Raw genomic sequence first — 13813 nt, forward strand, 5'->3', positions numbered from 1 at the left:
CCACTGAAGTACACTCATCCTGAAGAATAGAGAATCGATTTCCTACCTTCCCATCTTCTCTATTAACCTTCCTTATCTTCCTTCTTCCTGAATTGTGAACCACTTGCCACTTCAAGGGGCTACCACTCTCCAACTCACTCTGGTAACCTTTTCCTCCTTACCAGCTCCAACCATCTCACACTTCCAAACCCATCTAGGCGAAGCTAGAACGTCCTTCTTCAACACTTTAAACTGAGATTCTAAAACACTACAGCAAGCCATGGTGCTTGGTAGCGCACCACCTAATTCCCAGACAGCTTAGGACAGGATGACATCATGTGACCACTGATCTCAGTGTGGAACCCCATACTTACATATCCTGGGAAACAGACATGAGCACCCTAAATCCCCACCAGTGCCTAGAGAAGCTGAACATAGAAGCATACAAGGTATGTATTAAATACGTACCATTGAGGACGCCCAGAAGATCAGATATATATAGAGAGCGTAGGAGATGGTACAGAAGAAGAAAACGGGTTACTGAATTGCTGAAAACACAAATATGTCACAACAGAGGAAAGATAGCCTTAGCCTAGAGATCACTGAATTAGAGCAAAAAAATAGGATGTCATACCTCGCAGAAGTAGTACAAAGGGAACAAAGGGCCATACAGGATATTGCAAGAAACAAAATATTTTTATTCCTATGCAAAATCCAAACCTGTAGAACTGGACCATTATTGAGAGGAGATTCGCATACGACGATGAACAGGAAATGAGTGAAATCCTAACAGGACAGTACGAGTCGGTGTTCAGCAACCCACTAAATGACAGCAAGGTAGAAAATGAAGAAATATTTTTCACTCCAGCAGAAGCCCGCACAGACCAACTAACTGACATTAGTACAAATCCCATATTTTTCGAAAAAGAAATAGCTAACATGCCCACTCACTCAGCACCTCGACCAGATTCATGGAATGTTCTATTTATAGAGAAGTGCGAAGTACCACTAGCACGGCTCACATTAAGCCAGTAAAGCACCTAAATAATTGTGAACGCCCTAAAGTCTTGAACATGTATTCACTGGTGCGGAGGAGAGATACATGATAATATGAAGATTAAGACACTTCAAAACCATTTATCACACACATGATAATATATACCTGGAAAGTACAAATCTGCACACTGCCATAACAACATATTGGAGTGAGAGATATGGGAGGAAGTGCAAAATAAACCCAGTGAGGAGCAGGGGTGCAGTGGGGGACAATAAGGGAACACTGTATCAACATTTATGGTCGCAGACTATTCAACATCTTACCAAAAGATATCAGAAACACGGCAGGAACAAGTGTAGAAGCCTTCAAGAGGAAACTGGACAAGTATCTTCACTAAGTTCCAGATCAACCAGGCTGTGATGGATATGTGGGGTAGTGAGCCTCCAGCAGCAACAGCCTGGTTGACCAGGCAAGCACCGGACGAGCCTGGCCCATGGCCGGGTTCCGAGAGTAGAGAGAGTCTCGAAGCTCATCAAAGGTAAATGTATATCAGGTACAGACTGGGTGGGAGCATGAAGTCAAGTAATTTGAGACTCACTATGAGCCTCCCTTGTCAAGGCCCGTCATGTGGAAAAGTAGGAGGAATATCTGGAGTTTCTGGAGTTTATCTGGAGAGAGTTCCGGGGGTCAACGCCCCCGCGGCCCGGTCTGTGACCAGGCCTCCTTAGGTCAGTGTCCCAGGATGCGACCCACACCAGTCGACTAACACCCAGGTACCCATTTTACTGATGGGGAACATAGACAACAGGTGGAAAGAAACACGTACAATGTTTCTACTCTGGCTGGGAATCGAACCCAGGCCCTCGCCGTGTGAAGCGAGAGCGTTAACCACAAGGCCACCAGACCAGAGTAGTAACGGTGCCCGATCCTTCCTTAACAAGCATTCACCCATTTATACTACCACCACCATTCATTCATTCGTCCACTCGCTTATCTAACGAACTTTTCCTTCATAAGGGTCTAAAATTGGCTCTTTAGTGAGGGATGTTGGGTTAGGGATTGACTCGTTGGGAGAGTTGTTTGGTTAGGATTGGCTTTTTATGCAGGAATGTTAGAAATCGGGTCGTTACGGAAGTGGGCAAAACATTGTGAGAGCTACTAATGTAGATGCTGAGGTGGAGATGAACACCATAGACGATTTCAAGAGTAGATAATATCTATGCGGATGAAGTCCTGGAGGCTTGCAGTTAATAGTCCCAGTTGATAAGGGTTGAGAGGCGGGTACATGAGCTGTGAATCGACCCCCTGCAAATATAACCAGGTGAGTGACTTGTATATCAATCAGTATGGTTATATCTCTAGTAGGTGTGAATAATATTCTTTATTGGGTACTTCATATAGGCAGTGTGTCTTTGTGGTCCTGGGGCCTGGCGGGAGAGAGAGAGAGAGAGAGAGAGAGAGAGAGAGAGAGAGAGAGAGAGAGGCACTTCTTGACTTTGGTGTAGGCTGTCTGGCAGGTAAGTGAGATCGAGCTAGCATCGCACGGTCTGAAGGTAGGCCTATGCCCGCGTGGAGGCAACAGTAGCATGGTACAAAATATAAGGGTGGCCGGACGCGAAGTATAAAACCCAACAAGGCTTACATTTGGACCTGCCTAGCATGGGCCAGTAGGCCTGTTGCATTGATCCTTCTTTCTTATGTTCTTATTACAGTAAGGAAATGGGGAGAGGGAAGGCAGTGCCGTAGGTTTACGAAAGAGTGACCGGTGGCATAAGACGCTATTGTTGTGTTGCTTGACCTTGTAGCTCTCTCCTGCACATACCTGGTTATCTCGGAGCAGGACAACATAGTCCTTCACTGCAGGGAAGACAACTTTATGGTGTCTTGTGCTCACTCTTGTTAAGCGAAGTGATTATATTGCCCGTGATAAAAGTTTATAACGTAGTCAGTTAAAGAGAAAGTGGTTCAGTCTATTAGGAATGTAGACGTTATGTAAGGTCATGGTAACAATTACAGAAGAAAAAATGGGAGTGGAATGGATAAAATGGCAGGGACGTTTAAGTAGTGATCTGATGAGGACGGAGACAATCATCAGGGAAGGAGTTAATAAATAGTGTTTACAATACAGAGTTGCTTGAGTGGTAGTGGTCGGTAGACTACTTATAAAAACCGCGCGTGTGTGTAGGTGGCCTGCGGTTGGTGGTGCGAGTTGTCAGATATATTTGTATCTTAGGTGATGCTGAGCAGTGGTAACATCCTAGAATCTATCAGTTGTGTTGGATCTTTTTATTTAATACTTAATTACATCGGTCAGTTTTTATTAGTGTGTTACAATTGTTCTAGTGTGCTCACTCCTTTTTGTTTGTAGTGGTCGGTTGACAGTGCCTGGCTTCTACGATCCGATTATACCTTACCCTTGAAACTGTGTATGGTGTTTGCCTCCACCTGAGTGTCTAGTCATGGTGCGTTCCGTTCCATTTGCCACCCCAAGATGGGAGTCCTTCATGGTGACCTGTGACTCATCTGCTGCTGTTGTTGTGTGGTCCTCTGACTCCCTCTCCCTGCATTCCAAACATCATCTCCTTATTAGTTTTATCTAGTCCTGTGAGTATTTTGTAGTCCATTGACCTCGGATGAGGACTTTCGATAACAGTTTCCTTGCGAACATTAAGGACTTTTTTAGTTAATATATTTGAGCAGGTGGAGTCTCCATACTGGGCAACATACAGTGCTCAGAGACGAGCCTGACATATATTGTGTTCCCTTAACATAATTCTTATGTCAGGGGAAGACGAACAACACAAAGCCGAAAAGTGGTGAAAAAAATAACAATTTGCAGAGAGGAACTTAATGCAATTATATCTTTTTCGGAAACTTCATGGAAACGTTTCGCCAACAAGTGGCTTCCTCAGTCCAGTACAGACATGAATGGTGGAAGATTTGCAGGGTTACTTCATGGAGAAGACCTGGACCAGGACCCGTCTTGGCGAACTTACCTGAACCTGTACCTGGTGCAGGATTGATGGAATGAACACATCGACCCAAGGCTGAGGGACTGATTACCTCACACTTACCAATCCTCTCTGTACTGGACTGAGGAAGGCACTTGTTGGCAAAACGTTTCCATAAAGATTCCCAAATGTTTCAAAAGTTACATCATGCATCTTTTTCGCCTGTGGTCAGGTTTCTTCACTTAGTGATTGACCTAAAAAAGGCTGTCTACATGCGAAACGTCTCAGTAAGTTTTCTCTCATCAGATGTATATTTTTTTCACTAATTCTTACGTTAGGTTGATTGACATATACACTCAGTGGCCACTTTATTAGGTACACCTGTTCGTTAATGGAAATATTTAATCAGCCAGTCACGTAGCACCTCAATGCCTAAAACCGTGGAGACATGTTCAAGAGGTTCAGTTGTTGTTCAGACATCAGAATGAGGAAGAAATGCGATCTAAGTGAATTTAACCATAAAATAATGTTCGAGTATCTTTGAAACTGCTGATTTCCTGGGATTCTCACACACAAGTCTCTAGAGTTTACTTTGTAGAGACTGGTACGAAAAATAAAACATCCAAATAGCAGCAAATCTGAGGGCGAAAATGTCTTGTTAATGAGAGAAGTTCAAGCTGACAAGAAGGTGATAGTAACTCAACCATGTGTTTCAACAGTGGTATACAGAAGAGCATCTCTGAACGCACAACACATCGAAAATTGGAGTGTATGGGATATAGCAACAGAAGACCACACTGGGTTCCACTCCTATCAGCTAAGAACAGGAAACTGAGGCTACAGTGGGCACAGGCTCACCAAAACTGGACAGTTGAAGACTGCAAAAACGTTGCCTATTCTGAGGAATCACAATTTCTGTTGTGACATGTAGATAGTTTGGTCAGAAATTGCATAAACCTTTGGGATGTGGAGGAAAGGGAGATTCGCAGCATAAATGTGGAGCCGATAAATCTGCAGCCGGTGCATGATGCTATCATGTCAACATGGACCAGAAACTGTAAGGAATGTTTCCAGCACCTTGTTGAATCAATACCACGAAGAATTCAGGCTGTTCTGGAGGCAAAGGGGGGGGGGGGGGTAACTATACCGGTACTAGAAGGATGTACTTAATAATGTGGCCAGTGAGTGTATATCACTTAAATCATATTGATGAATACCATTTGTAGTTTTCCAGCGGTGTGACAGTTTTCACAGGTTCTTCGAAGTCTACTAAAAGGTCACAAAGTTCCTCTTCTGATTCACTGTGAATATTGTGTATGTTATGATGGTTAACTTTTCTTCTAGTGTTGTTATATCTAGTTTAGTGCATCCTGACTTTTTTCCTTCTTGTATACTAGGATCACATTTGCAGCTTTCAAAGATTCTTTGTTACCCTGGTACTAGTGACTTGTATATTCTGTCTAGTGGGCTACACAGTTGCTATGCTCCGTCTTTCAATATGCAAGGTGAAACTGTCTTGCTGCTTCTTTAGTATCCCTTAGGAGCTCTCTCACTAACTAATTTGTCATTTTTTGTTTACTCCTTGCTACTCGTACCTTTCTCAACTAGAGGTATTTTTCTCTATGCTTCTGTAAAGACCTCTTTAAACCGACTCTTTGGTTGATTTCAAGTTAGTGGCAGGATTGCAACCTTAATTAAGAGAACATTTTTCTTGGAGACCAAGATTTTTCATAGACTTGAAGAAGCTTGGTCTCAGAGTGAAATGATGTCTCGGTAAAGGTTTTCATTCTGCCAGTGTCTCCTCCTACCAGCTTATCGGTTTTACAACCTCGTCCCAACTTATGTTCAATTTCTTGCATAGTTCCCTGTCATACTGAGCATAGCATATCCCTGAAGCTTCTCGAGTTTTATTACTATGTCTCTTAGTTTCTTTTTCCATCGTATATGGATAATTATGCAACAACTTAGGCTCTGTCTTAGTCTGCTGCTTTGTTATTTTCGATTTATCTTTCTGCTTCTCTTATCCTTGCATAGCCATCTATGGCTCTTCTACTTAGTTCCCTGATTTTTTTGGTTATAATAATTTTCTTGTGTGTTTTCCATGGGCTTTTGTCTCACAACATTTTGTAAACCATGGGTACACTATTCTTTGTGTTCCTATATTTCTTTATTAATATGAATTTCCCCGTTGCATCGTGGTATATCATTAGTAATCTCTCTGTTATCGTATGTATTTTTTTCTTCATAATTCTCTTTCCTGCTAAATTTCATTGAGAAACGCTTATTCCTGTGTAATTACCTCATCTTACCGTCCCCACCTCTGACAAGTTCTCGCATTATGAACCGGTGTGGTCGCTGACTTCAAGATGTTCCTCATGTCCTGTTTCCTCTACATCTGCTTCACTTCAAGAAAAGAGATCCAGTCTTGGTGGGTCATATTACCAATACAACATTATGGTGTCCTTACCATGTTGGGTCATGAAATCTCACATTCCTGAGATCAGTTTCTTCTGCAGAACTTCTACATCTCTCTGAAACCCCCAGTTACCCGGGTCAGTTCTTTGCTATTTAGGTCTTCAGAGTTTAGTAGTCTTACCGTCATTCCATTTGCTGTCTGCGCTGCTGCCTCTAGTATCTTTATTAATGCTTTGTTTCTCTTCTCATAATGCTCTGTTATACCCGGTTTTGAACAGTAATTGAAATTTTCTCTGTCCTCTAGCTCCACCCTTCCTCCGTCCAGCTGTTTATATCAACATGGAAGAATTTGAAACCCTGAATGTGGTACTCAGCAAATACGTCTCGACGCTTCAAATCAAACCATGTCTCAGTTATTGCAAAAAAACATCATCGTTTTCCGCACATGCAAGCAGTCTCAGTTCGTTGATATTAATTTTTAGCACAACCACTATCAGTATAGAATACATTAAAAAAAATGTTCTTCAGTAATTTCCCACGGTTCCTCTTGCCTTTCCGTTATTTGTGTTTAACTCAATGTTACTTGATATGTTATTTCTGAACTATTACAGTCTTGATAACAAATGCAGCCTAAATCAAAATTTCCACAATCTATTTCTCACAAAAACCCATACCTCTGTTTTTTGTTTAAAGCTCAAACAGCACCCTGCACTCTCCTACCTAAAACTGCCCTAATAAGTGAACCCCTCCCCTGACATACACGTCATTTATGCCAAAGTGGTCCCACTTCTCTGTGAGTGATATTGCACTATCTTTAAAATGCTTGTCCAGCCGGTAATTAACGTCAGTTGCTGCAGACAGCCACATCCAGTGTCCCTCCATGGCAAAATGCATCATATTACAGGGACTCATCTCTCCCTCCCTTCCTAACTCCCTCCCTCCCTCCCTTCCTAATTATCGGCTTTGGTGATAATTGTAATGTTAAGGCTGCTGGGTTAACCCCTGGCTCTATTTCTACGACTAATAACACTTCTCTCCAGCACTATTCTTCGTCTGTCCCGTCTTCCCCACTCATCCCATTTGGGATCTTACCTAAACTTTCGTTCGTTCGTTCGTAATGTTAAGGCATAATTTTTTTTTCGGAGAGCTGTCCGTGTTCCATTTAATGTGTTTGGTCTCGTCTCCTCTGGAGGTGTATTGCCTTATATAGGTCAGTAGACTTGCAGTGTTCCTCCATTCCTGTGTTCTTATGTACTCTGCTAGTTTCATCACCTTGTATATTTCACTAATAGGGAGAGCCGCTGTCCCTATGCTTCTCACTGTGTTGTCTCTTCAGAACACTGTATTTGTGAGGATGTCTTTGAATTTAGTTCACACAATTGTTATTACCTCTCACTGTTTGTCTTTGCTTATTCCTCGGAATTTCTTCTTATTTGTCAGAGTATCTAGGTTTGTGTACATTATTACTCACGTTTTCATTTCTCTTTCTTTGGTGTCTGTCTTGCCTGTTTTAAATCCGTTTGTTTAGGCATGGGGTTTTCCCAAACAAATGGTCATACAGTGTTTGTGGTGGCCACACCGTGTGTTGATGATGGGTGTGGCACCAGCAGTGGCCACACCGTGTGTTGATGGTGGGTGGGGCACCAGCAGTGGCCACACCGTGTGTTGATGGTGGGTGGGGCACCAGCAGTGGCCACACCGTGTGTTGATGATGGGTGTGGCACCAGCAGTGGCCACACCGTGTGTTGATGATGGGTGTGGCACCAGCAGTGGCCACACCGTGTGTTGATGATGGGTGTGGCACCAGCAGTGGCCACACCGTGTGTTGATGATGGGTGTGGCACCAGCAGTGGCCACACCGTGTGTTGATGATGGGTGTGGCACCAGCAGTGGCCACACCGTGTGTTGATGATGGGTGTGGCACCAGCAGTGGCCACACCGTGTGTTGATGGGTGGGGCACCAGCAGTGGCCACACCGTGTGTTGATGGTGGGTGGGGCACCAGCAGTGGCCACACCGTGTGTTGATGGTGGGTGTGGCACCAGCAGTGGCCACACCGTGTGTTGATGGTGGGTGTGGCACCAGCAGTGGCCACACCGTGTGTTGATGGTGGGTGGGACACCAGCAGTGGCCACACCGTGTGTTGATGGTGGGTGGGACACCAGCAGTGGCCACACCGTGTGTTGATGGTGGGTGGGACACCAGCAGTGGCCACACCGTGTGTTGATGGTGGGTGTGGCACCAGCAGTGGCCACACCGTGTGTTGATGGTGGGTGGGACACCAGCAGTGGCCACACCGTGTGTTGATGGTGGGTGGGGCACCAGCAGTGGCCACACCCACCACCAAGACGCGGCCACAAGAGAAACTATGCCGTAAGTGAGGTGATGGGTCACCTGACCGTATGTGTTGTTTACCACTTCTCACCAGCTGTTGTAGTGGGTGGGAAGGTGAACCTCCAGGCTCTTCCTGCAGGTGAGGGTCTCTCCCTACAAGTGAAGGGTTCTCCCTGCAGGTGAAGGGTCTCTCCCTGCAGGTGAAGGGAGTATTAATGCTACGCGTAGGCAGTACCTATGTGTAGTATTAATACTAAAGCCATTCTTAAAGCCCTCATTAAGTTTATTTTCCACCTTGTCATTCCACTATCTGTTCAAATTGACCGAGGAACTAATTTCATAACAAAAGCGTTCAGAGAAGCTTTAACTAGGCTAGAAATTAATAAAAAACTGTCCACAACCTATCATCATCAATCCCAAGGCGCCTTGGAAAGGTTTCACCGAACCTTAAAAACTATGATGCCTACATATTTTATGCATTTTCCTACATACTGGGATAAATAGCTTCCTCAGTTGTTTGCATTGCAAGAAACTGTGCAGGAATCAACTGGCTCCAGTCCTTTTCAGCCGATTTTTTTGGGCATAATGTGAGAGGTCCACTGTACGTGCTCAAGGAAGGATGGGTAGGAGAAGACGCCTGCAAGACATTCTACGATCCTACATCAAGACTAACATGGCACATCAGCTGGCCAAGGCCAACCTAAAATCCACTCAAAACATGAAACAAAGGTATGAAAAAACTGCTAAATTTTGCTCCTTTAACCCAGGAGACAAGGTGTTGGTCCAGGAACCTGTGCCTGGTCACACCTTAAAGGAAGGTTTCTGGGGCTGATGTAAGTGATAAAAAAGAATTCTGATTTAACCTACATGGTAGCACCTATTGATAAACCCAGCTCGAGTAAGGTCTACCAAATTAATCAGATTAAACTATTCTTTGAGTCGCCTAAGGTCCCGGTAATGACTTTGTCCTCTGTCCCTGACCCTGTGGACGACTCCGATTCCCTATACACAGTTCCGAACGTTGTGAGGCGAGGATCCTCGCCCTATAATATCGGGACTTGCAGAAGACCAAGTAGTAACACTCATTACCCTTCTGCAAACCTATCCAACATATTTTCGAGTGTTCCAAAAATGTGCAACCTGGGTTATCAGGCTGTGGACATAGGAACTGCTAAACCTATTAAACTTTATCCCTACAGAGCTAATCCTGAAAAACAGAAGCTACTTCAGCAGGAAGTAGCGTTTCTGCTAGAACATGGATTGGTGGAGGAATTGTCCAGACCGTGGGCCTCACAGAGCACCCTTGTTAAAAGCCTGATGGAGGATTCTAGATGTGTTCCAGCTGCAGCGAGGTAAATGAGGTCACAAGACTGGATGCTTACCCTCATCCACATATGGACAATATAGTGGACTTTGTGGGTAAGGCTCGTTTTGTTTCTAAACTCGATCTCCTTAACGGTTACTACCAGGTACCTTTAATGGATAAAGCAAATTAGATTTCTGCCTTCATAATTGCAGGTCACTATCAATATACTGTGACCCATTTGGAATAAGGAACTCGCCCTCATTTCAAAAATTGATCCTTCAGTCTGTCAAAGGACTTGAAGGCGTGGCAGCATATCTGGAGGATATAATTGTAATTTCTAATACATGGGATCAACTTGTGTCCCATCTTGAAGATCTCTTTGAGAGGTTTACGACATTTCAGCTAACTGTAAATTTTAGTAAGCCATCTTTTGGCCAATCTACTATAACTTTCTTAGGTTATGAAGTAGGTAGTGCCAAAGTGGCATCTAAATTTGCCAAAGTTTTTGCCATTCAAAATTATCTCGTTCTTTGGGAAAAGAAGTCTTTAAAAAGATTCTTAGAAATTATAAGATTTTATCGCAAATTCTGCAGAAATTTTGCATATGTAACTCCCCCCCCCCCCCAACCTCTCTGACCAGCTCTTAAACTAAATTTTGCTGGACCTCTAGCTGTCAAGAGGCTTTTAAGTATGTTAAACGTCTTTTATGCACTGCTCCCATACTGTCCCCAGATTCTTCAAAACGATTTATCTTACAGGTTGATGCAATTGATACATATAGAATCTGGGGTTGGGGCAGTGTTACTCCAAGCATCTGGTGAGGGATGCCTGCAGTCCGTTATATTCGGCCAAATATCAGGCCTATCATTAAAAAGGAGGCCCTGGCCCTGGTATTTGCACTGGAACATTTCTACATGTTCTTGTCAAGCACAATACATGCGGTCACCGTCTTCAGCGACCACAATCCTCTGACCTACTTCAGCTCCATAAGGAACACGTGCACTCGTCTCATTTGTTGATCATTACAGTTGCAACCGTACAACCTTCCCGTATGTCATATTGCCGGCGAAGATAATGTGTTGGCAGACACCCTCTCTAGATCATAATTTGTTAGGATGTTTTAGAGAAAATTTGGTAGTAAGTTCTTTTATTTTCTTTATGACCATAAAATTTGAGTAAATCTGTCCATAAAGTTTTTTTTTTTTTAGTGAAGGGACACTTTGCTCCCGTTTGCAAGTATCTTGAACCTACGCTACCCCTACTGTCTCCTGCCTTACTCTAAGGTTGTGCCTGACTTGACAGTTTCTTTGGGATGAACACTACCTAATTAGCAGGATAGTTGAGAGGAAAGGCAGTTCATTAGTAAGTCGTCCCATGGTGGCACACTACCCATTATGGGATGCCTAGTCCTGGCTATTAGAGACCTTTTAGGGTTGGGGTGTGGCATGCTAAGAGTACATTACATTTTATTCAGCATACGTGAAGCGATGTGGTACACTCGTGAACCAACATCGGCAGACTTACCTCCAAGTCTGGTCGGATGTGATGCAGTTCTCACTGTGTCTCTTACTTGAATTGCTTTACTGTACATATCCTCTGTATATATTGTACATATTATTACTTGCTGTTTAGTGAAGGGAATATAAGTATTTACTCTTTGCTCGTTCCTCGTTGCTGCCTTGGTTATCGTGCTACAGCCAGACGTTCAGGCCACTAGACTACACATGTGTAGTGCATTTACAAGTGACCTACATTGTAGTAGGTGACCAAGTGCAAGTGACCCACATTGTAATAAGTATTTCTAGTTACAGCAGTCAAGCTGTGATCTGAGTCGGACCTGGGGCCAGGTGCACCATCAAGGACACCAGCAACTTCACTTACACATGTCCATTATAATACCTTTGTTCCAGCAATAGGACTTTTTTTTATCTGGTTAGAGGTCGAAGGTTGGAGGCCTTTGTATGTTGATAGTGTTACCTAAGCTAGTTATGACAGCGCTGAGTTCATCCTACTCCTGCCCAATAGCTCCTCTCTATGTTATTGTTCTGAACAATACGCACTTTTCCTTCTTGTATTTCATGTGTAGCTTAGGAGACATTCGTAGAATGTATCCCTTCACTGGGGGTGGGGGAGGTGTCACATTGATCCCGGTGAGGGGGGGGGGCTCTGGATTCAAAGGATTGAAGGTACTCTCTTTCAATGAATCAGATCTAATTTCCTCCTATAATGCAAGTACTGTATGATCTCTACAGGTTTTGCACTACCTCAAGTTCATTCATTCTCTCTCTCTCTCTCTCTCTCTCTCTCTCTCTCTCTCTCTCTCTCTCTCTCTCTCTCTCTCTCTCTCTCTCTATATATATATATATATATATATATATATATATATATATATATATATATATATATATATATATATTATATATATATGTGTGTGTGTGTGTGTGCCGAATATGTAAAACTGGTCAATTAGCAAGAATTCATTTAAAATTAAGTCCTTTCTGAAATTTTCTCTTGTATGTTTAAAGATATATATTCTTCATTGATGTTAATGTAAAAAAATTTAATTTTGCCCCAGAAGAATCTTAGAAAACTTACCTAACCTTAGTATAACAAGAACAATTTATTTTAGCCTAACCCAACTAAATATATTTTAAATACGTTTACAATAATTTAGTAATAAACAAACACAATCAAATATATTTTTTTCGTTGGGTTCAGAATAATTTCAGCGAAATTATTGCATACACAAATTTTCACTTGTCCTATATGGCAAGATGAGCTTTGCTATTTAAGCCAAGATCGCAAGTTCTGCCTATTCGGCACGACACACACACACACACACACACACACACACACACACACACACACACACACACACACACACACACACACACACACACACACATATATATATATATATATATATATATATATATATATATATATATATATATATATATATATATATATATATATATATTTAACAAGTCGGCCGTCTCCCACCGAGGCAGGGTGACCCAAAAAGAAAGAAAATACTTTCATCATTCAACGCTTTCACCTCACTCACACATAATCACTGTTTTTGCAGAGGTTCCCAGAATACAACAGTTTAGAAGTATATACGTATAAAAATACACAATATATCCCTCCAAACTGCCAATATCCCAAACCCCTCCTTTAGAGTGCAGACAATGTACTTCCCGGTTATATAAAACGGTTTCCCTGAATCCCTTCACTAAATATTACCCTGCTCACACTCCAACAGCTCGTCAGGTCCCAAATACCATTTATCTTCATTCATTCCTATCTAACACGCTCGCGCACGCTTGCTGGAAGTCCAAACCCCTCATCCACAACACCTCCTTTACCCCCTCCCTCCAACCTTTTCGAGGACGACCCCTACATCGGCCGTTTCCCACCAAGGCAGGGTGGCCCGAAAAAAGAAAAACTTTTGTCATCATTCGCTCCATCACTGTCTTGTCAGAGGCGCACTTACACTACAGTTATAAAACTGCAACATTGACACCCCTCCTTCAGAGTGCAGGCACTGTACGTCCCCTCTCCAGGACTCAAGTCCGGCCTGCCGGTTTGCCTGAATCTCTTCATCAGTGTTACCTCGTTCGCGCTTCAACAGCACATCAAGTCCTAAAAAAACATTTGTTTCCATTTGCTCCTATCTTACATGCTCACGTATGCTTGCTGGAAGTCCAAGCCCCTCACACAAAACCTTTACTCCCTCCCTCCAACCTTTCCTAGGCCGACCCATACCCCGCCTACTCTCCACTACTGATTATATATATATATATATATATATATATATATATATATATAT

Source organism: Cherax quadricarinatus, chromosome 13 (assembly GCF_038502225.1).
Source record: "Cherax quadricarinatus isolate ZL_2023a chromosome 13, ASM3850222v1, whole genome shotgun sequence".
NCBI classification, from domain to species: Eukaryota; Metazoa; Arthropoda; class Malacostraca; order Decapoda; family Parastacidae; genus Cherax; species Cherax quadricarinatus.